The sequence below is a fragment of the Narcine bancroftii genome, chromosome 6, assembly GCF_036971445.1.
Source record: "Narcine bancroftii isolate sNarBan1 chromosome 6, sNarBan1.hap1, whole genome shotgun sequence".
Taxonomy (NCBI): domain Eukaryota; kingdom Metazoa; phylum Chordata; class Chondrichthyes; order Torpediniformes; family Narcinidae; genus Narcine; species Narcine bancroftii.
The window spans coordinates 151,650,404-151,672,788 of record NC_091474.1 but is presented as its reverse complement, the minus strand read 5'-3'; the positions used below and the strand labels follow the sequence as shown (position 1 = coordinate 151,672,788).

General features: G+C 42.8%; 1 long non-coding RNA gene across 1 annotated transcript in view; it reads left to right on the top strand.

Moving 5' to 3' along the window:
- The window catches only part of LOC138737632 (uncharacterized), a 275,427-nt gene extending 263,809 nt beyond the window's left edge, over positions 1–11,618 (top strand). Inside the window, exons 4-5 of the long non-coding RNA XR_011341095.1 lie at positions 731–803; positions 11,265–11,618. This is a non-coding gene — a long non-coding RNA (uncharacterized lncRNA). The remainder of the gene's footprint in view (positions 1–730; positions 804–11,264) is intronic.
- Positions 11,619–22,385: the final 10,767 nt, after the last annotated feature.

The window sequence follows — 22,385 nt, the reverse complement described above, 5'->3', positions numbered from 1 at the left end:
AAGTTTTACATGATTCCAACATTCCTCTACAATTTCTCCAGGTGCTCCATTGAAAGCAAACTTGGTGGTTGTATCACAGCATGGTATGGGAGCTGTCCTGCTCGAGATGAGATGTAGCTGCCCTCTGTGGACCATCTAGGTCTCTTGTTGCCTCGAAAAGGAAGCCAACACACTGAAGGGCTCCTGAACACAAACTCTCCTCCCTCCTCACATTGGACAGAAGGCTTAAGAGTTTGAAACTGTGCACCAACAGACTAAAAGACAATAATGACGACAATAATTTTATTGTCTGACACGAGGAAGAATTTGGACCTGGACCTCAGGTTGCATATAACAAGTCAATTAGGTATGATTAAAACAGTGGTTTTCAGTACACGGTTTCAGAACTCCAAAGGAAATGGGCGAATGACAATTTTTCTCAAGCAAAATATTTCAGTAACAATTGGGTCTAGAGCAGTGATTCTCAACCTTCCCTTCCCACTCACATACCATCTTAAGCAATCCCTTACTAATCACAGAGCACCGATGGCAGAGGGATTATTTAAAGTGTGTAGGTGAGTGGAAATAAAAAGGTTGCAAACCACTGCTCTATAAGAATACTTTCAACATTAAATGGCCATAGGATTTTGTATTTAAAGGGATCATCTGCTTCTTACTGATGAGTTGCTGGTAGATTTCTTCTGGCTGTTGCTACAAAAATCTACAAATGTTTCCTCTGGTTATCTTTCAGTTTTGTGCCGGAAAGGTTTGGAGAGACTGGTATCACAACGAAGTGGCATGAACACTGATATTTCCAATTTCAGGTAATCTCGACTCTTTCCATCTGAACCTGACCTGTTCCCATTTTTCTGCCCCATTTCAGTACCCATTTTTCACTCAACAACTCAACCCCCTTCTGAGTGGTCTCCTCCCCTACCTATCCCACCTTTATTTGTCCATTATTCTATTAACTTTTGGCCCCTCCATAGCTCCCCCACCAAGCCTTTTTCATGTTTGTAAATGTCCATTCCTACCTCAGTCTCATCAAAGGATTCCAACATGAAACCACACACACTCTGCTGGGAGGTGTTCAGCGTGTCAAACAGCATCAGTTGGGCAACAAAAATAAACTGTTTTCAACTGAAACTCTGCTGCTTCTCCAGCGGACTGTATTTGGATTCAGATTCCAACACCAGAAGTCTCTTGTGTGTCTCCCAGCCTGAAATGTTGACTCTCCTTGCTCTCTCTGTGGATACTGTCTGTCCTACTGAGTCCCTCCAGCTTCTCTTTGGTTGCACCAACCTCTGCAGATGGACAAGTTTCTCAAGATACATGCAGACAAAGCTGATGGTTCATTGCAAATTGCCAGTGCTGCTGGTGATCAGCCAAGCGCACATTCTGCAGTAACTTAAAATAAGAGGTTCTGCCATGATTCAAAATTATTTTAATTATCACCTGTCACCCTGCTTATTGAACACCACCATAGCTGTTAAGATAATATTACTCAGAGCTACAGTACAATAAGAAAGCCATTTGGCCCAATTAGTTTGTCGCAGTGTTTTCCTCTGTGAGCCGCTTCATTACCTCACCTCCCTCCACTTATTTCCAACATGTTGCGTGCTCACAGTTAATTTTCGGTTGAGTGGGACTCTCACTTGAAGAGAGAAAGCAAGTTGAATGTCTGGGAGTTTGACTGAGAGCGTGAGGACAGCATGTACTAAATTAGATAAATCTGGAGAGAGAGGAAGCGCAGGTGCAGAGATCATGTGACCAGCAGATTAAAGACCCTGTACTGAGTTTGCTCAGGGGCCATTTTAAGGAAGCAGCACTTGGCGAAGCATCCTTTGAAGTGATACTGTGCTGAAGGGCCTTGTGTGGTGATAGACAATTTGTCAGATTTCTCTGTGCAAAACGGGAATGAGTAGGGGCCATTTTAAGGAGACAACACTTGGCGAAGCATCCTTTGAAGTGATACTGTGCTGAAGTGTGGTGATAGACAATTTGATTTCTCCATGTTATAGGGGCATCAGTATACCACTCTGTGACCATTGTGGAGGAGAAATACTGCAATTTGGCTGACCTACAAAAGGGTAGATTGGAAGCCTTGTGAGAACCACTCACTTTGTGCCTCCTACGCAAATAAAAGGGGAGTTTCAATTGCCACTCACCTAAAACGGACATTTCTCTCGAAGCAACTAGTTTCTACTGCTGCTGTCTTGTACATAGCATTGTCTCGGTTGTTCTACATGGTTCACTCATGTGCTTCTCCATTCACTCCGCAACTACAACACCTTGCGTTTATATCCCATCTTTGGGAACAAAGGTAGGATTCTATTCATCCTCATCGTCCATCCTGCCAACCTTCACATTCAATGGTTTAAAATTTACAGTACTTCCAGTATGCCCATGACAGACTGATTTAAATTAAATTTAGACATACAGCTCAGTTACAGGCCCTTCAAGCTCATGAAACTATGCTATCCAAATACCCAACTTAATCTACAACCCCCATACATTTGGAGGGTGGGAGGAAACTGGAGGACCCAAAAGAAACCTACAGAGATGTGGGGAGAATGTGTAAACTCCTTACGGACAGCTCCGGATTTGAACCTGGGTAATTGGTACTGTAATAGTGTTTCACTAACCATGCCACTCATCTCCTACCTTTCACTTTCAGCATTCCAAAGTGACCATTTGTTCCATGGCTCCATGATTCATTTTCCATCACCATCAACAACCACAGCTCTTCTCATGGCACATTCCCATGCAACCCCTAGGAGAGGTAGCATCTGCCCTTTTATATTTTCCTTTGCCACCATTCAGAGGCCCAAACACTCCTTTAAGATTAATTTATTATATTTAGTGTTCACAATGTGCTGTTCTCTATGTTGGAGAAACTAAATACAGATTGGATCACAGCTTTGCAGAACATCTCTGTTCCACCTGCAAGCATTACCCTGAACTTTCAATCGCCTGTCACTTTAATTCTCCACCCCATTTCCATTTTGACATCTGCCTTCGGCCTTTTATACTCTTCCATTGAAGCTTAATTAAAGCTCAGAGACAGAACTTCTGATTAGACATGCTGCAGTAGGGTGCCCATTTCAAAATTTCCATAAGGGGGACATGGTCATAAGTTTTATGTCTTTCAAAGAAGTTATATTTTATAAAATTTAAACGGTATTGCAAAAACAACAAATGCAAATACAGGTGTGTGTGTGTGTGTGCGTGTGTGTGTGTGTTAACCTATGACCACGTCCTCCTTTTGGAATGGCCACCCTATGCTGCTGCCCTCCAGATTCAAGAACAAATGGCCTCAGTGTCAGAAAAGAACAATTAAAGCACATCAGGAGACAAATTTCAGGGGAGGTTCTTCTGAGATCCTCAAAATAATTAAATCAAATCTAACTTTTGTGTGAGTTGATCTCTGCTCATCCAGAAATAGACCCTGTTCTCATTTAAAACCTCTTAACAAATCACATTTGAGTCAATAACCTGTTTTTGCTGTCAATGTGAGGTTTCTGGAAAATAACCATCACTTGACTAGTTGTGGCCTTGTATATTTGTGTCACCTAATCCTCTCCTTAACCTTGGAACAAATCTGACGATTGGAACACCATATCCTCCGATAGCATTTTGATCAGATCATTCCTCTCTTGTGCTTTCCTTCAATAGGGAACCTCAGCACTTTCAAGATATATAGATAACTAAGAATATTCCTATTCTGGGAATAGTTTGTCTTGCATTGGACGGCACCGTTCCCAACATATCAATATCACCTACACTGTGAGAAGATCATGTGTGCAGTATTCTATGAGACCAAACCTTGAACAAAGACAAAATAACAGGGTTTTCCATCGAGTTAATTGTCTTTCAAATGCACCTGGAAACCTATTAATTCCACGTTGACTTTGTTGTGTTGCTTTCTCCAAGATCATGATCATTCTTCATTAAAGAATGCTGCCTACAGGTACAAGGCTGTACATTTAAAGTTAAAAATCATTTGGCAATCTTAATTCCAATTTCTTATCATGTCAAGATCCACTGTAACAAATTGTACCCTGGTGTTGTAAGGCCAGCAATGCTGTGGAAAAGCAATCATTAGTTGTAAGCAAAGAGTTGCTGGAGGAACTCAGCAGGTCAGTCAACATCCATGGGTAGAAATGCATTGTTTATTCAGACCTAAAACATTGACTAACCATAGATACTACGTGACCCATTGTGTTTCCCAGCATTTGTTTTGCCCAAACTTCCAGCATTTGTAGTCTTTGTGTTTCTCATTGGTTTTAAGTGACTAAGTGCTCCACATTGTTGTTATTTAAAAATGCGCTGCCAGGTGCTGTTGTCGGAATTAAGCTCCCTTCTTATTCTCTAAAAGTAACATGGAGTGATCCCATTGATCCTGATGCAAGATTCGACCAGTTGCTCTTGTTGAGAGACACTTTTGTAAACCTCATTAGACTCGGAAGCAATTTCCCAATTGGTGTAATTCAGCATAGAAATGCTTGAAGATGCAATTTTTTTCCAGGTTTTAAAGAAGGTGGAATGAAAACAAAAACTACACTATCATTTGAGGGGGCGATAGCGCGACGTGACATTTGAGGCCATGAACTAAGAAGTGTTACCATTTATTTCTCAGAAACAGCTCACCCTTTAATCTCCTCTCTCATGGTCAAGAATCAGTGAGGTTCCCCTTGGCAGCTCCCACGACAAGCACAGCTGAGATCATTTAATTGCAATGCAGGGAATCTCAGACAAAAACCTACGTCAAACGTTGGGATGTAAACAGCAGTTTGGCAGCACTGCTGTGAAAACATCATTGACATGGGTGCTAAAAAAAAACTAAGTTGCTTCAGTGCCAGGATTTTGCTACTGCATGAATTATTGCCCTCCAGAAGGAAAGAAAAACAAGTTAATTCATTTTGAGTAAGCTCAGTGGAAGTGGCAATGTCACGATGGATGCAGACTGTTGTGAAATCATAAAGTTTAAGAAAAGATTTGGCAAACAAATTTTCCTTTGCTTCCATACATATAGGGCAGGTGCACAAGTAACATCAGATGTAGCAGTAATAAAAGTGGTCAGTTCACCCGTGGACAAGAAAAATGTGATCACAACCGATGAAGATGCTGCTACTTTCCAAGCAGAGAACAGAGAAAATAATTTTCACAGAAAAATTAAATAAGCTCATTGATAATGAAATATAAAGCTTTAAAAGCACATTCAAAATATTGTTTGCTTAAGGGTTATTGTGTCACCTATTGCCCACTAAAACAAGACAGCAATGAACATTGTTTCATTTTAATGATTTAATAGTGAGAGAATCAAAATAAAAGAGAGTACAATTAATTTGTGACCAGATAATATTACCCTGTTGCCTTGATACTCCTCCTCTAAATTTATACTGACAAAGTTATGCTTATTCCACCTCAATATGATATTTAACAACCAACCAATTTTCCCCTGCAACCGTGTCTGCCTGTCCCGCATCGGACTTGTCAGCCACAAACGAGCCTGCAGCTGACGTGGACTTTTTACCCCCTCCATAAATCTTCGTCCGCGAAGCCAAGCCAAAGAAAGATATGTGATGAATACGTATTTTTAATATATCAGGAAGATTTATATTTAGAACCTAATTAAATCATTTAAAATCTGAATGCATCATAAAACACATATTGTTAGGTCTGCTTTGTTCATGAATGAGTGAGTCAAACACCAGACTGAGTCAAAATCAAGGTTCTTTGTTCTTTATTGCCGGATTGTAATACTTGCAACTAACAGTGTTAGTTGGAGAAGGCACATTCTGCCGTTATCAGAAAATGGTGTTTTTTATATACCTTAGGATACGTACTTAGTAAATTATCATACCATGACATTGTCCAATGAATAAACTGTTGCTGTCCCTCTCTGCTAGCCTCCTGCACATCAATTTGTCATCCCCACTCTTATCTTGAGAGTACAAGGTCACAACTGCATCTTGTTACGGCCCAGCACTGGGAGACTTCCTCTACATTCCCAGCTCATGATGTTTTTACCTAACAATATTCATAAATGCACATGCAAAGCTCAAACAATCAAAATTTGAATTGCTACTAGCTCAACATTAAAGACATAATCAGAAATTTAATCTGTTATTAATTTGCTTGTTGTACTTTATAAAAGATGCAAGTAATAACTCTGCTAAATCACTTGTGCAGAACTCAGAATACAAAATACATATACAGTATATGAAGAACTGTTGTAAACATTTATAAAATGCTTATGCACCCTATAAAAGAATCATCACATATTAAATGATTACTGGCAGGAGTATTGTAAAAGAACCATTAACCATGTGACTAGATCATGGCTGAAGCTGCACTTAATAAAGCAAATTGTCTTCTAGGGTGGAACTTCATCATTGAATTTCCACATTATTTGCCAAAATGTGTGGCAATATAATCAGCATATTGTTCTAATAAGACCATAAGAAAGAGGCTATTCAGCCCATTGAGTCTCCCCCACCATTTAATCATGAAGTGATCCATTTTCCCTCTCAGCCCCACTGCTTGGCAATCTCCCTATAGCCTTCAATGCCCTGACTAATTTGGAACCCATCAATCTCTGAGGAACATATCAATCTCAACTTTCTGTACCATTGTGCCCCACCCCACAGTATTGGAGATTAATAATAGAGTTCAAGTATAATACACCCCGCTCCACTAATCTTACGACTATCAAGCAAAGAGACTGACATCGCAGATATTAAGGTCCCTGTAGTTTCTGTAGTGTCATTTTCCTTATCCTGCAGCAGATGTTTCACCAATTAAATATTGGTGATACAAAAACTATTGTCTTTGTATTGACTTCACTTACAACCCACTTGAGCATCATTTCAAATTGAACCAGTGTTTGCAAAATTGACATCCAATCTGACGCTGAGCTGAGTGTCCAAACTCAAGTCCTCTTCATAACAGAAACAAATGACACCGACCTTCTTCAGATGACAACCTCTGATTCTGCCTCAGTCTATTTAGAGTTACGTCCGGAACAGCAGTGACACACGGTGCATGTGGGAGGGCATCCGTGCCACCATCAAACACAAGCACCCACCAGCTGCATGTCCCTCCCAGATGCTCTGAATGATTTCTACATGCTTTGAGGTGAAAAACGATGTGGAGGTCAGGAAGTCCACACCTCCTCCATATGAGCAGGCACTGCATCTCACAAAAGCTGAAGTGAGAAGGATGCTGCTCAAGATCAACCCTCGTAAGGTTGCAGGACCAGATAACATCATTGGCAGGGTGCTCAGAGGATGTGTGTACCAACTAGTTGACATCCTCACAGACATCTTCAACATCACCCTAAGCACCAAAGTGCTTCAAGGATGCCACCATCATCCCTGTGCCAAAGAAGTCATCAGTGTGCTGTCTCAATGACTACCATCCTGTCGCACTCATGTCCACCGTCATGAAGTGCATGGAGCACTTCAAGGCTCAGCTGCCCCTCTCACTGGACAACCTTCAATTTGCGTACAGTCCAAACTGATCCACAGACGATGCCATTGCCATTACACTCCTTCTCGCCCTAACCCACCTGGATAATAAAGACTTGTATGTTTCAATGCTGTTCATAGACTTCAGCTCAGCATTCAACACAATCATAGCGCAGCCCCTGATTAGGAAGATGAACCAGCTGGCATAAACACCTTTCTCTGTAACTGGATCCTCAACTTCCTAACTAGAAAACCTCAGTCAGTCCAGATTGGAAACAGCAAGTTCGACACCATCATACTGAGCACAGGGACCTCCCAGGGCTATGTAATCAAGAGCACCATTTCCTTGGTGTGCACCTGGCGGGTGATCCAATTATATAGTCAGGATAATATGAACTATTTTGTAACCTCATAAGAATACTCCCTTCTGTAGTGCACCATTGTGGGGTGTTTGTATATGTATAAGTGAGTATGTGAACTGTTTTCCTGAGATGGTGGAAGGCATCAGTAAGTAAAATCTCTTGCATCTCTAAGTTATTTAAGAAGCCTCCCAAGTAACTCAGAGTCACAACATGGTGGCAGTGATATAAAAGAACAGGAATAAAGCCATACAATTGATTGTAAGTCACTGAAATATGAAGGGGAAAAAGAGAAAAAAACATTACTGAAATAATGGCTGGAGCAACAGCAGTTCGCCAAGTGATGGACTGGGAGGCTGAAGTCATTGTTGAATCACTTAAACATTTCAGCAGAAGTGCAATGTAGCACTCAAAAGCTATTTTAAAAATGCAACAGCAGAGGAGAAGGTCAGTTATATCCTTCTCTGGACAGGGGACTGAGGCCTTGACTTATTTAATAGCTGGGAGCTCACAGAGGTGGAGAAAAATGATCCAGAGCAGATATTTGCAAAGTTTGATTCTCACCTTGAATCCAGGTCTAATCATAGAATTAACCACTATGAATTTCAAGGTTTAACACAAGAGACTGATGATAACTTCCTCACTAGACTAAAAATTGTTGCTGCAAAATGCAGATTAAGGATATAGAGGAGAGAGTAGTTGATCAACTAATATGGGGGAGTGCCCATCCTGAAGTGCAGAAGTCTCTTATAGGGAAGGATAGCTTGAAGCTGGCTGAAGCTATAGACACAGCCAGAGCTTTCAAAACCACGAGGACGCAAATGAAATCCCTATCTATGCAGATCCACCAACAGCAAAGAGAAGGAAGGGTTGTTGCTATAAAGAACACAATCAGAAAATTGCAAACCCCCAAGACCTGCAGGAAGTATGGCAGATAACACCCCTTCAATGACCAAAACAAATGCCCCACATACAGTTCTGAATGTAGAGCCTGTGGTAAAGTAAACCACAGGGCAAAGATGTGTAAGTCTAGTATGAAGAAAACAGTAATACCAGTGAAAAAAAAAGACAAGAAGATCATCCACCACATAAAAGGAAACAACAATGAGGACTCCGACACCCAGATACTGGACATAGAATCCATACACCTTCACGAGATGTCGGGTGAGATGAAAGAAGGAAGCGAGTTTCACACAAGGATCCAAATACAGAGGACAATCCAGAACAAGCCTACGATGTTTAACCTACAGGTGAAGCTGGATACTAGATCACAAAGCAACGTCCTTCCACTCAGACTCTACCGCCAGATGTTCCCAGAGAACATAAATAAAAGGGTATTCAAAAGACCATGCTTTGAAAACACAAATGTCACATTATGATCGAGCAGGTAGGGAGAGCTATGATTAATGGTTGCCATAAGGGAATGAACATCCTCTGTACGTTCTACATGGTAGTTGCAGATGGACCAGCAATTCTAGGTCTGGATAGCTGCTGGGAGTTGCAATTGATCTCTGTCAATTCTGGGATCCAGATGAAGAAGATATCCAAAAGCATCAACATAAACACACAACAAAAAGAGGAAATGATTTCCACAGAAGTACCTGCCAGGCACACAATGGGAGCAGACTTGTTCATCAAGAATCAAGAGTGGTATTTAATAGTAGCCTGTTACTACTCTAAGTTTCCATTCATCAAAAGGGTGAATGACCTGAGAGCGTCAACTATCACGTCAGAAATGAGAGCGTTCCTTGCTGAACAAAGAATACCCAAGCAAGTAATATGTGACAATGGAATACAAGAATTCAGAAACCTGGTTGCTGAGTATAGGTTTGTTATCATTACATCATCCCCCTACTACCCCAAAGGTCATGGGTTCACTGAAAGACAAACTGTGAACCGCATACTAGTTGAGTGTCGCAAAACAAAACAAGGCCCTTACCTCACTCTTCTATCATTATGAGCAATACCTTTAAGGGCAGTCATGGAGTCACAGGCAGAATTTTAAATGGCTGGAGATATAAAACAATTCTGCCAAGCAAAGTACGCCCTCCTGAAGACCAGGAGGAACCAGAAGAAGACTGGCTGACACGCAAGAAGGATGCCAGCATTATAATAAACATGCACAAACATTGCCAGAACTCTTCAGAGGGCAGCATGTGCATATTCAAGAGCCGAACACAAAGGTCATCAGAGAAGCTGAGACACCAAGATCATACATTGTCAAGACAGACTCTGGCAATCAGCTGAGGAGGAATAGAATTCACATCTGGCTGACACAAGATGTGATGAAGCAGAAAGCTGTAATACCAGCAAAGCCTGCAACACCAATATCAAGTGAGGTATCAAGGGTAGACACTACAACCACTAATAATGAAACATCAACACAGCAGGTGTCAGGTGAAGCACAACAAGCTACATCACCTACACGTGTACCAGCAACACAGAGCCCAACAGTTGCAGCCAAATCCTCAAGATGGCAAAGCAACATAATGCTGTCAGTGCGGATCGATAAGAACTATTTAAAAATAGTTGTGTAAATATTACTAGCATACATGTTCAATTACTTAAGTTGCACTGGAAAAAAAGTGATAAAGATCACTACATTTTTCTTTATCTTGAGAAGGAGGGATGTTATATAGTCAGGATAATGTGAACTATTTTGTAACCGCGCAAGAATACACTATAGTAACTGTGGTGCACCACTGTTGGGGTGTATGCATGAGTGTGTGTGAACAGTTTCCTGAGATGGTGGAAGACATCAGTAAGTGAAGTCTCTTCTGTTATTTGAATCTTGCATCTCTACGTTACTTAAGAAACCTCCCAAGTAACACAGAGACATAACACCAGATCCATTGACAAGAAGGCCCAATAACACTTTTACTTCCTGTAGAGGTTGAGTAAAGTTCAGCTTCCATCCTCCACCCTCACTACATTCTAAAGGCATTCTAGCATCCTATGCAACTGGATCACTGTCTGGTTTGGGGACTGTACCATCTCAGAACTCAAGTCCCTGCAGCAGATAGGAAAGACTGCTAAGGGGATTATTGGGGTCTCTCTCCTTAACATGATGGCTGTTGTTTGCAGAAAGTCATAAACATCATTAAGGACTCCATACACCCCTCTTGCAATCTGTTCTCCCTCCTGCCATCTGGGAAGAGGTACTGAAGCATTTGAGTTCTCACGACCAGATTACAAGACAGCTTTTTCCCGCAAGCCGTGAGGCTTCTGAACTCCAGGGACACAGGGCTAGCATATGTAACCTGATATTTAATAAGTGATGTTATTTATGATATGTTATTTATAAAAGTTTCTGAGGTAATTTATCCATGTAAATAACCAGCTCCATGGTCCGGAGATACGCTATCTCATTTTCACTGTACACTGCAAGGTTTATGGTATGAATGACGAATAAACATGACTTGACTTGATTTATTTTGGAACCATTATTTCACAGCAGGTGCTGCAAATGGCTGAAGAGCAGAGAAGTGGAAGAAGAACGAAGAAGAGAAAAAGGAAGATCATATTTCCTTTATTGAATCATTGGTTTTGTCAATGAAGCCTGAAGCTAAAAGAGAAAATGCTGGAAACCTCAACTGGACAGACAGCCTTTTGGAGTGAGAAGAGTCAATGTTTCAGGACAATGACTCTTCACCTCTCCTGATGAGTTCTGATCAGAGTCATTCATTTACTTTCTCTCCATAGATGGTGCCTGACTTATTGAATGTTTCTACCATTTTCCAATTGCCTATAATTTTCTTTGACTTTTGTACTTTTGAAAAAACATCAATGAAATGAATTGCTAATTCTGGTTCAGTTCACAACACCTTACTTGTTGAATCTGGCAAATATTTATGCTTTTTTGTTTAATTTTAGAACTCTTTCGCTGGACCCATCAAAGTTACAGACATTTGCCTTAAACTCTCAGAATCTGTCCCTGGCCCATGCAATTGTTCCCATAAGCTTCAAGATTACCACCATCGGGGATTCACGTGATGGAGTAGTGGCTGGTCAGGAAAACCAGCACTCTCCAGGAAAATAGGAAAAAAGTTAGGAAAAAGCAAAGCATAACAAAAATAAAATATAACAAATAGAAGATAAAGATACAGAGAAGAGAAAGAAGATGGCTCCCAAGAAGGAGAAAGTAAAAGAAACTGAAAAAACAAGTAGAAAAGTCGCCAGAGAAGATAGAAGAAGGTCTTACCTGCATGAAGGAACAGGATGCTGTGGTGGCGTGGAGTACCCAACCCTCGAGGTCAATACCTGCCCTGCGGAGTCACGACCCACCAGCTGGTGCACTACAAAAATGGCTCTCTGAACCAAACAAAAGTGCTCAACTGCGCAATCAAAGGAGAAAGAGGACACCGGCAGGAGGAGGGCTCAGCAGAGGAGCGGGCTGTCACAGAGTTAACAGCTGAGGGACACCCGACACCAGGGTGCTCAGCTGGAGGATGAGGAAGCCAGCAGAAAAGGGAGCGATGAAACAGACGAGGGAGATAGACGAAAAGATGACCGACTAGAAGATCAATGTCAGAAAGCACAACAGACGAGCAGCCCAAGAGGGGAGGCCCAGCCACAAGAGGCCCAGCCACAAGAGGCCCAGCCACAAGAGGCCCAGCCACAAGAGGCCCAGCCACAAGAGGCCCAGCCACAAGAGGCCCAGCCACAAGAGGCCCAGCCACAAGAGGCCCAGCCACAAGAGGCCCGACAAAGAGATACAAGCAGCTCATCAGGAAAAAACTGAAGAGACACAGACACAAAGAAGAGAAGACACAAACACAGATACATACACAGAAGAGGAAGAAGAAGACCAAGATCTTCACAGAGAAATAAAAGGTAAAACTGATGAACAGAATATAGATAAAATCTTTTTTGAAGAACAAATGAGGTCACTAAAAGAATGGTTGTCATTAGAGTTTAATGCAATTAAAAGGAAAATGAAAAGAACAGAAGATAAAATGCAAAGGTTAGAACTGGTAATGACAGAAATAGGGAAAAGAGTAGAGAATGTGGAAGAGCGAGAAACGGCTGTAGAAATGGAATTCAATTACTTAAGAGAAAAATTGGAAGAAAGTGACAAAAAAACTAAAGAGACACAAGAGTTGTTATCTCAGAAAATTGATATTTTGGAAAATTATAGTAGGCGAAACAACATAAAAATAGTGGGCCTGAAGGAGGGTGAAGAAGCAGAGATATGAAGGAATTTATAAAAGGATGGATCATGAAGGTCCTGGGAACGACAGAAATGCAGGAAGAAATGGAAATAGAAAGGACACACAGAGCTTTAGCTCCGAAACCACAGACACATCAAAAACAAAGATCCATCTTAGTAAAATTTTTGAGATACACGACAAGAGAAAATATACTGGAACGGGCAAGGAATAAAGTTAGAGAAGATAATAAACATTTAGAATACAAGGGTCAAAAAATATTTTTTTACCCAGAGATAAGTTTTGAACTCTTAAAGAGGAGGAAGGAATTTAATACAGCAAAATCGATTTTATCAAAAAAAGGTTACAAATTCATATTAAAACATCCAGCCGTGCTTAAAATATTTATACCCATGGAGCAAAACAGACTGTTCTCAGATCTAGAGAAAGCGGAAGAATTCGCAAAACCTTTGCAGGACAGGATTGGAGATGAAGAGATGTAACAAGAATGAAGAAAGGCAACAAAATATATGTAAAGATGTAAAAACAATGTATATGTAAACAAATAAAAATGGAAAAAAGGGAAGGAAGGGAGTAAGGGGGGGGAGAGAGAGCTTTGTTATATGTGTTAAAAAAGTGTTTTCTGAAGAGGGCTGGGTAGAGGGGAAATAACCGTCACTGCAAAATCAGTTGACGCTGTGAACAAGATTGCAATTCAAATGAAAAGGGGAGTTGTGGTTGCCCAGCAAGGGATATGGGGCAACTCAGAGAGGGGGGGACTTTTGGGATTAAGGTATTAGTGGATGTGGGAACTGCGGGGATACACATGGAAGAACTGGAGGACAGAAGAAAGATCAATGATATGGTCACAACCTTGACAATCAACAGATTCCATAAGGGCAGCACAGTGGCACAGATGGTCAATCTGTTGTCCCACAGCTCCAGTAACCATGGTTCAAATTTACCACTGTTCGAACACTCACTATGTGGGTCTCCTCCAGGTACAGGGTTAGCAGGTTAATTGGCCACTTTTGATTACTTCCAGAGTGTGGATGAATGGTAGACGCCAGAAGGCGCTGTTGTGAAGGTAGGGAGAATAAATGAGTCAATACATGCTGATGGACCTACTTCTGTGCTCGAGACTCTGTGGCTTGTTATGACTTGAGCACCAACGAAATGAAGTCCCCATGTTCCCATCAGAAATTGTGGTAAGTCTGTTGCTAGCTACTTGCAATATCCCCATCTCTCTATTACCAAGTGAAAGAGGTGTACATTTGCTCAAATCTCTGGGGCATCTTCCTATACATCTGCAGCCTTATACCTTCCATGTGCACACTGCCCCTTTAAATGCATTGAGGTTGTGCCATTTGTGTCGACGCCATGTATCATCACTCACCTTGGAGACCCCAAAACCTGAAGACAATATCATTTGGTTCATTGTGTTAATTTGGGTGCAGTGCAGGAGGTCTTACACATTACAAATCGGGATACTCAGCTGATCCAATCTCTCCCACCCTGTCCTCGTTAAACAATGCACAAAAGAGTTGGAAAATTGTAACAAGTCACTGTGGTGATACACCACTGTATACTGTTTCTTGGTTACTGGCACTGTGAATGTTTGGTTCATACGTATGGCTGGCCCGCCTTCCCTCGATGACTCCAACCCCCTGGAATCCCCTAATAAAGGAGGTTATGCCAAGTCTCCCCCCTCAATACGAGTCCTGGGATCGGGTCAGAACAGGAGCATGGTCCAAGACTTATGGTATTAAAAGCCTGTCATCCTGCAACAAATGAGATGTAGATCTGCAAACACCCAACACTCCAGACCAATTCAAACTCTGACTTAACTGTTTTAATGACTTCTTGGACACCATCGCTCAAGTCCTGTGTACCAACAATGACAAACTATGCTTGCTATGATCGGGGGTAGTCCATCGGCCCTACACCTTCATCAGAGACTGCACGAGGTTTGACAAGGCCATGAAAAGCAGGTAGAGCCCAAAGACTAACATGGTCTACGCCAGGCACCTCATAGCTATACACACAAGCAATGATACAATGAGCTCTTTGAAGAGTACATTCGGGACCTGTGCCAACTCGGGCGTGCATGTGGCTGTAAAGACGTGACTCCAGAAGTCTACACAGATTAGCTCATCCAAAATGGCTCCACTCAGACTATATCTGCCAGTGGCTACTTGAACTCTATGAACTAACCTTGGAAAGCATTGTCGAGGTCTCCAAAACGCTGGATATAGCCCCCCCATAACTCAGACTCATAAGCATCCGACAACACAGCCACCTTGTGGGGATCGTGGGTGCTGCCATCTTGGGACATGGGCTCCTACTCTGCATTCCTACAGGGGCATTCCAACTTCACCGCTGTTGCCCCCACCACTGAGCACCCAAAATGGTACTATTGTGGTGAACCGAAGCACCTCCGGAAGCACTACCCAGCCAAAGAAGTGGTGTGCTCAGGGTATGGGAAGAAAGGGCATTATGCTAAAGTATGCAAGTCCAGATCTCATCTCCCAAAGAGCACCATGTGTGGGCAGTGGGGGCAGCCATCCTGGCTGATGTCATTTCCATCTCCGAACAACAGCTCTGCGTGCATGTCAAGGAAGCAGCCATCTTACTAATCTGATACTGAGAGTGACTCTGTCTACTGGCTTCCATTGCTCTCAATCAGTACAGCCCTCACCAACTCTCTCATTCGATAATGTAGGTCAAAGTAAACGGACATCCCATTACTGCCAATTCGATAGTGGCAGCACCGAAAGTTTTGTGCACCCTGACATGGTGTTCATTCATGGTGAGTCTATCCAGTTGCAAGATAGCCCTAGAATGCAGATCACAGTCAGCTGAGACTCTGAGCTACTGCACAGTAACACTAACTGACAATTTTATACTGTTGGCCATGCCCCAGCTCTGTGCGCCGGTTATCCTGGGGGTTGGACTTCCAGTGCCACCTCAAAAGTGTAACTTTGGAATTCATCGGGCCCCATCCTCCTCTCACTGTCCACAACCACCAATTTCTAAACCCCCCGCCCTCCCCTCCACACATGAGCAATCGGCGCACCATGACCCACCCACAATAACTGACCTGCGGGCTGTTCACCCTCTGGGTACCGCCCCCCTCACCCCTGTTCACTAACCTCACCCCCGACTGCAAGCCAATCACCATCAAGAGCAGGAGATACACTATGGGGTATAGAACATTCATTAAGTCAGAGTGCAACAGCTTCTGGCTGAGGGGATCATAGAACCGAACACAAGCCCCTGGAGGCCCCAGGTCATGGTGATCAAGAATGGGGAAAAATTCTGCATGGTTGTTGACTACAGTTAAACCATCAAGCATTTCACACAGCTAGATGTGTACCCCCTTTCCGGCATCGCCGACGTGGTGAACCAAATCACGCAATATCGTGTGTTCTCTAGTATTAATTTAAAAATCAGCACATCACCAGCTCCCTATCCGCCCAAAGGGCTGTCAGTATATCGCATTTGAGAGAGACAATTCCTAAAGGTCCCTTTTTGGGTTCATCAATGGGGTCTCCATTTTCCAACGGGCAATGAACTGGATGGTAGACCAGAATGGGCTCAAGGCCACTTTCTCATACTTGGACAATGTGACCATTTGTGGCCATGACATGTGAGACCGTGACACAAAACCTGGAGAAATTCCTCCAGATGCCCAAGGCCCTCAACCTCACTTACAACAAAGCAAAGTGTACATTCCGCACATCACGCCTGGCCATTCTCGGTTGCATTGTGGAACATGTTGTCATTAGGCCAGACCCTGACTGCATGTGGCCCTTGATGGAATTCCCTCGGCCTTGCAGCCTCAAGGACCTGAAGAGTTGCCTTGGGTTTTTCTCTCATTATACGCAGTGGGTTCCCAATTATGCCATATAACCATATACAGCACAGAACAGGCCAGTTTGGCCCTACTAGTCCATGCTGGAACAAATCCCCACCCTCCTAGTCCCACTGACCAGCACCTGGTCCATACTCCTCCAATCCTCTCTCCTCCATGTAATTATCCAGTCTTTCCTTAAATGTAAATAACGTCCTTGCTTCACCCACCTCTGCCAGAAGCTTATTCCACATCCCAACCACCCTTTGCATGAAGAAATTTCCCCTCATGTTCCCTTTATAATTTTCCCCCTGCAATCTCAAACCATGGCCTCTGGTTTGAATATCCCCCACTCTTCATTGAAAAAGCCTATCCACGTTAACTCTCTCTGTCACTTTTAAAATCTTGAACACCTCCATCAAATCCCCCCTCAATCTTCTACGCTCCAGAGAAAAAAGCCCCAGGCTGCTCAACCTTTCTCTGTAACTCAAACCCTGACATCCTGTCAACATTCTCGTGAACCTTCTCTGCACTCTCTCTATTTTGTTTATATCCTTCCTATAATTCGGTGACCAAAACTGCACACAGTATTCCAAACTTGGCCTCACCAATGTTTTGTACAATTTCATCATAACATCCCAACTCTTGAATTCAATAGTCCGATTTATGAAGGCCAACACTCCAAATGCCTTCTTCACCACTCTATCTACCTGAATACAAACTTTGAGGGTACTATTTACCATAACTCCTAAATCCCTTTGTTGCTCTGCACTCCTCAATTGTCTACCATTCAATGTATATGACCTTCAAGGCCCAACCCCTGGTAAAAGCCACATCCCACTTTTGGCAGAAGCACAGGAGGCTTTCACCCGCATCAAAAGGGACATTGCCAAAGTCACAATGCATGCCGTGGATGAGTTCACCCCTTTCCAGGTGGAGAGCGATGCCTCCAATTAGCCATAGCAGCTACCCTCAACCAAGTGGCCAGACCAGTAGCATTCTTCTCCTGTACCCTCCTCGGCCCTGAGGTCCAACACTCCTCCATTGAGAAGGAGACCCAAGCAATCATTGAGGTGGTGCACCACTGGAGGTACTACCTAGCCAGTAAGTGATTTACCCTGCTGACTGACGAATATGCAGTCACATTCATGTTCCACAACAAACAGCAGGGTAAAATCAAAAACGATAAAATCCTGAGGTGGAGGATAGAACTACATCCCGTACGGACCTTGGAAGCTCAATGAGCCCCCAGGTGCCCTATCCTGTTTTCCTTCCCTAAATATCAGCGTCAGGGACAACACTACCATCCTGGCTGATGTTCCCGGGCTCAGTCCTGCTCAGGAGGCATGTACAGGGCTACAAAACCAACCCATTGGTCGGGAAGGTCCACCTCCTCTACACCAACCCTCAGTACATCTATGTGACATACCTGGATGGATGTGAGGACACAATTTCTGTCCAGGACCTGGCCTGTGCAGGAGACTCCAAAACCACTACTAACCCAGCACCATCTCCCACATCCATTGACCACCCCCACACACCCTACCCCAACCCAGGTACCAACTGCTACAACCACCACAGCAATCACCCCCACCCTGACTCTGGTACCATCTGCCCCACCCCCAGGTACACTAAATTATAGGCCGGTGAGCCTTACATCAGTAGTGGGCAAAATGATGGAATCCATTATTAAGGATGTAATAGCAGAGCATATGACTAGCAGAGAAGGGATCGGACAAAGTCAACATGGATTTACAAAAGGTAAATCACGCTTGACATATCTATTGGAATTCTTTGAGATGGTGACAGGTAAAATAGATGGGGGAGAGCCAGTGGATGTGGTGTACCTGGACTTCCAAAAGGCCTTTGATAAAGTCCCACATAAACGACTGGCATGCAAAATCAAGGCTCATGGGATTGGGGGCAAGGTATTGATGTGGATTGAGAACTGGCTGGCAGACAGAAGACAGAGAGTAGGGATAAACGGCTCATTTTCTGAGTGGCAGGCGGTGACCAGTGGGGTGCCACAGGGACCCCAGCTGTTCACAATTTACATTAATGATCTAGATGAGGGGATTGGATGTAATATCTCCAAATTTGCAGACAACACTAAGCTAGGAGGGGTTGTGTGCACTGAAAAAGGGGTCAGGAAGCTCCAGTGTGATTTGGATAAATTGGGCCACTGGGCAGATACATGACAAATGCACTACAATGTGGATAAATGTGAGGTTATCCACTTTGGTAATACAAACTGGAGGGCAGATTACTATTTGAATGGCAATAGATTGGGAGATGGGGAAGTGCAGAGAGACCTAGAGGTTCTTGTGCACCAGTCACTGAAGGCGAGCATGTGGTTAAAAAGGCAAATGGTATGTTGGCCTTCATAGCAAGAGGATTTGAGTATAGGAATAAGGATACCTTACTGCAGCTGTACAGAGCCTTGGTGAGACCCCACCTGGAGTATTGTGTGCAGTTTTGGACACCTTATCTGAGGAAGGATGTTCTTGCAATGGAGGGAGTGCAAAGGCGATTCACCAGGCTGATACCTGGAATGGCAGGAATAACTTGTGAGGAAAGATTGCGCAATTAGGGATTGTATTCACTGGAGTTTAGAAGATTGAGATGGGATCTCATGGAGACGTATAAAATTCTGGCAGGACTGGACAGAATGGATGCGAAAGGGATGTTTCCAATGGTGGGGGAGTCCAGAACCCGGGGCCATGGTTCGAGGATAATACGTAAACCATTTATGACTGAGATGGAGAGGAATTTCTTTACCCAAAGGATGGTGAATCTGTGAAATTCATTGCCACAGAGGGCAGTAGAGGTAGGTTCATTGAATATATTTAAGATGGAATTTCTTCAATATAAGGGAATTAGGGGTTACGGAGAGAAGGCGGGGCCGGGGTACTGAACTTTAAGATCAGCCATGATCTCATTGAATGGCGGAGCAGGCTCCTGACCTACTCCTGCTCCTATCTTCTATGTTTCTATATCCGACCGGGAAACAACAGCCCCACCACATCACATGTCTGGCCCAATGACAACATGTTCCACAATGCAACTGAGAATGGCCAGGCGTGATGTGCGGAACATACCCTTTGCTTTGTTATAAGTGAGGTTGAGGGCCTTGGGCATCTGGAGGAATTTCTCCAGGTTTGTGTCACGGTCCCACATGTCATGGCCACAAATGGTCATATTGTCCTAGTATGAGAAAGTGGCCTTGAGCCCAATCTGGTCTACAAGCCGGTTAATTTCCCGTTGGAAAATGGGGACCCCACCACATAACTGCACCACAACGGTCCACAAGGAACAGACGACCAGCAGACTTGTGAAGGACACTGAACTTTTCTTTCTTTTAAAGGAGGGGGTGAATGTGGAGATACACCAATGTATACTGTTACTTGGTTACTGGCACTATGTACATGTATGGTTCACATGTATGGCTGGTCCACCTTCCTTCAGTGACTCCACCCCCTGAAATCCCCTAATAAAGGTGGTTATCCCAAGACCCTCCCTCAGTATGAGTCCTGGGATTGGGCCAGAACATAAGCATGGTCCAAGTCTTATAGTATTAAAAGCCTGTTGTCCTGCATCTCTAGCCTTTTGGTATTATTGGTAGTGTATCAGTCACAGAGCATTCCATAGGAAGTAAAAATAATCAATGTTTCGAGTTTCCCCAGTACTTTTCCGTAAAGCACTCGCCCCAAGCATCTTGTTTAACTCTGTCATCATTATACTGGCTATCTCTCCTTAGCACATTACTTCCTGATGAAGGATTCTGCCCCAAAACAATGGGAGTTCTTCTTCTCCCACTGATGCTGTTCGACCCGCTGAGTATCTCCGAGCATCATGTTATGCTTCCGATTCCAACATCTACAGTCTCCCATTTGATTTGCTTTGCCCATGAACCTGTCTTTATTTTCATGTCAGTCTCTAGAATCAGACCGAACAGAACAAGGCCATTTGACCCCTTTTGAAAGAATGATCTTCCTGCTTTTTTCTTGCTGTTCCCACAAACCACAATAAATTTGTAATTTAAAATTCCACTACACCAAGACTAATGGCACGAATCAAAATGCTTTATCCTGATGTAAAAATAAATGAAAGTCTTCCAAGCCCACAAAATACTCATATTGAACGAATCCATTATTCTAACTGCAGATTGCAGGGTGCAATGAAAAAAAGACTTGTTTCACTCAGAAATCCTCAACTTTCTCGCTCACGATCATTCATGTGCTCAACTGGTAGTGAGCGCCATCTACTGAGCAACACCAAGGACAGTGCATAAATTCAGAATTAAATGCTGTGGTCCCCATTTCTGCACCATCGTTTCTGGTGAAGCAGTTGTTCTATAATCACTTCCTCTTGGAGGCATTTTATTTCAGTAAAATTATAAAAATGTGCTGAATTTTGCCAAAACTTTAGAAACATAATTAAGAAATGCATGCTTCTAACTGAAGCAAATATGCCTTTATACTAATTTTTAATTTGAAGACCACTTTAAGACAGCTTAGTTTGATTATCTGAGCTCATTATCTGAAGAGCTGGAACTGGTTCCCAACAATCATGTGATTTATGCTGTAATATTTATGTGGCAGGTCATTTTTGGTGCTTTTTTGTACAATATTTATTGGGTGTCTGGTTAAAACTCCAGTAAGAGGCTCATGCAGAAAATACTGTGGCAGCTGCAAAGAATCTTATGCCCACTTATTTCAATTTTTATTTGCATTCCAGAGGATAGCCTTCTCCTGACCCCTGAAAAATCATGGCAAAGAATTTGATCAACGTGGAGAATGCTCCCTTCCAGCACTCCCAAAGCATCTGAAGATGAAACTCAGATGCAGCATCACCAACACTGCTGGTATTTGCTCACACATACAGATGAGGTTGAGCCAAGTAACTTTGCCTGCCATTGCCTCCTAGGGAATGATAGGTACGAGATCCGGCACCAGCCATTTCTCATTGATAAGGCAGACTTAATCACACTCTTGTCTGCTTTGAATTTTGTTTTACAGCTCTAGCATATTTGCTGGTGAAGTAATACTATGTGCCCACAGATGAGGACTGATATAAATGAAGAGTAATGGATGGCAAAGTAAATATTGTCTGTGAAAGTCAATAGCCAAAGGTAAAGATGGTGAGAGAAATTGGCCTTTTGGATATTTCTACTGTAATCTCAGGAAAGCATAATGCAAAACTTAAAAATCCTGAGTGGAATTGAGAATCAGAAAAAATAAAAATGGTCGAGGAATCAAGTAAGCTTATAGCTGCATGGTACCATCCCATTCTTTAGTTCCATGTTTCCATTGTTCCGATTATTCGTTTCCATTGTAAGAGATGGACTAGTTTCTTACCAAACCAAAAATGTAGTTGACATTAAATACATGATTTAAAATGGAGCTGGTTTGCCTTGGTCCCTCGTGAGTGCTGCTTTTAATCGCTTACCTGGAGCAAAGGTTAATGTTGATGTTTAAAGCTCACATCCTATCAATCTGTTTTTTATTGCAACTTCCACCCTCCCACATTCAGATTCCCAAACTATACAGTGATACAACTAGCCAATATACTTCAC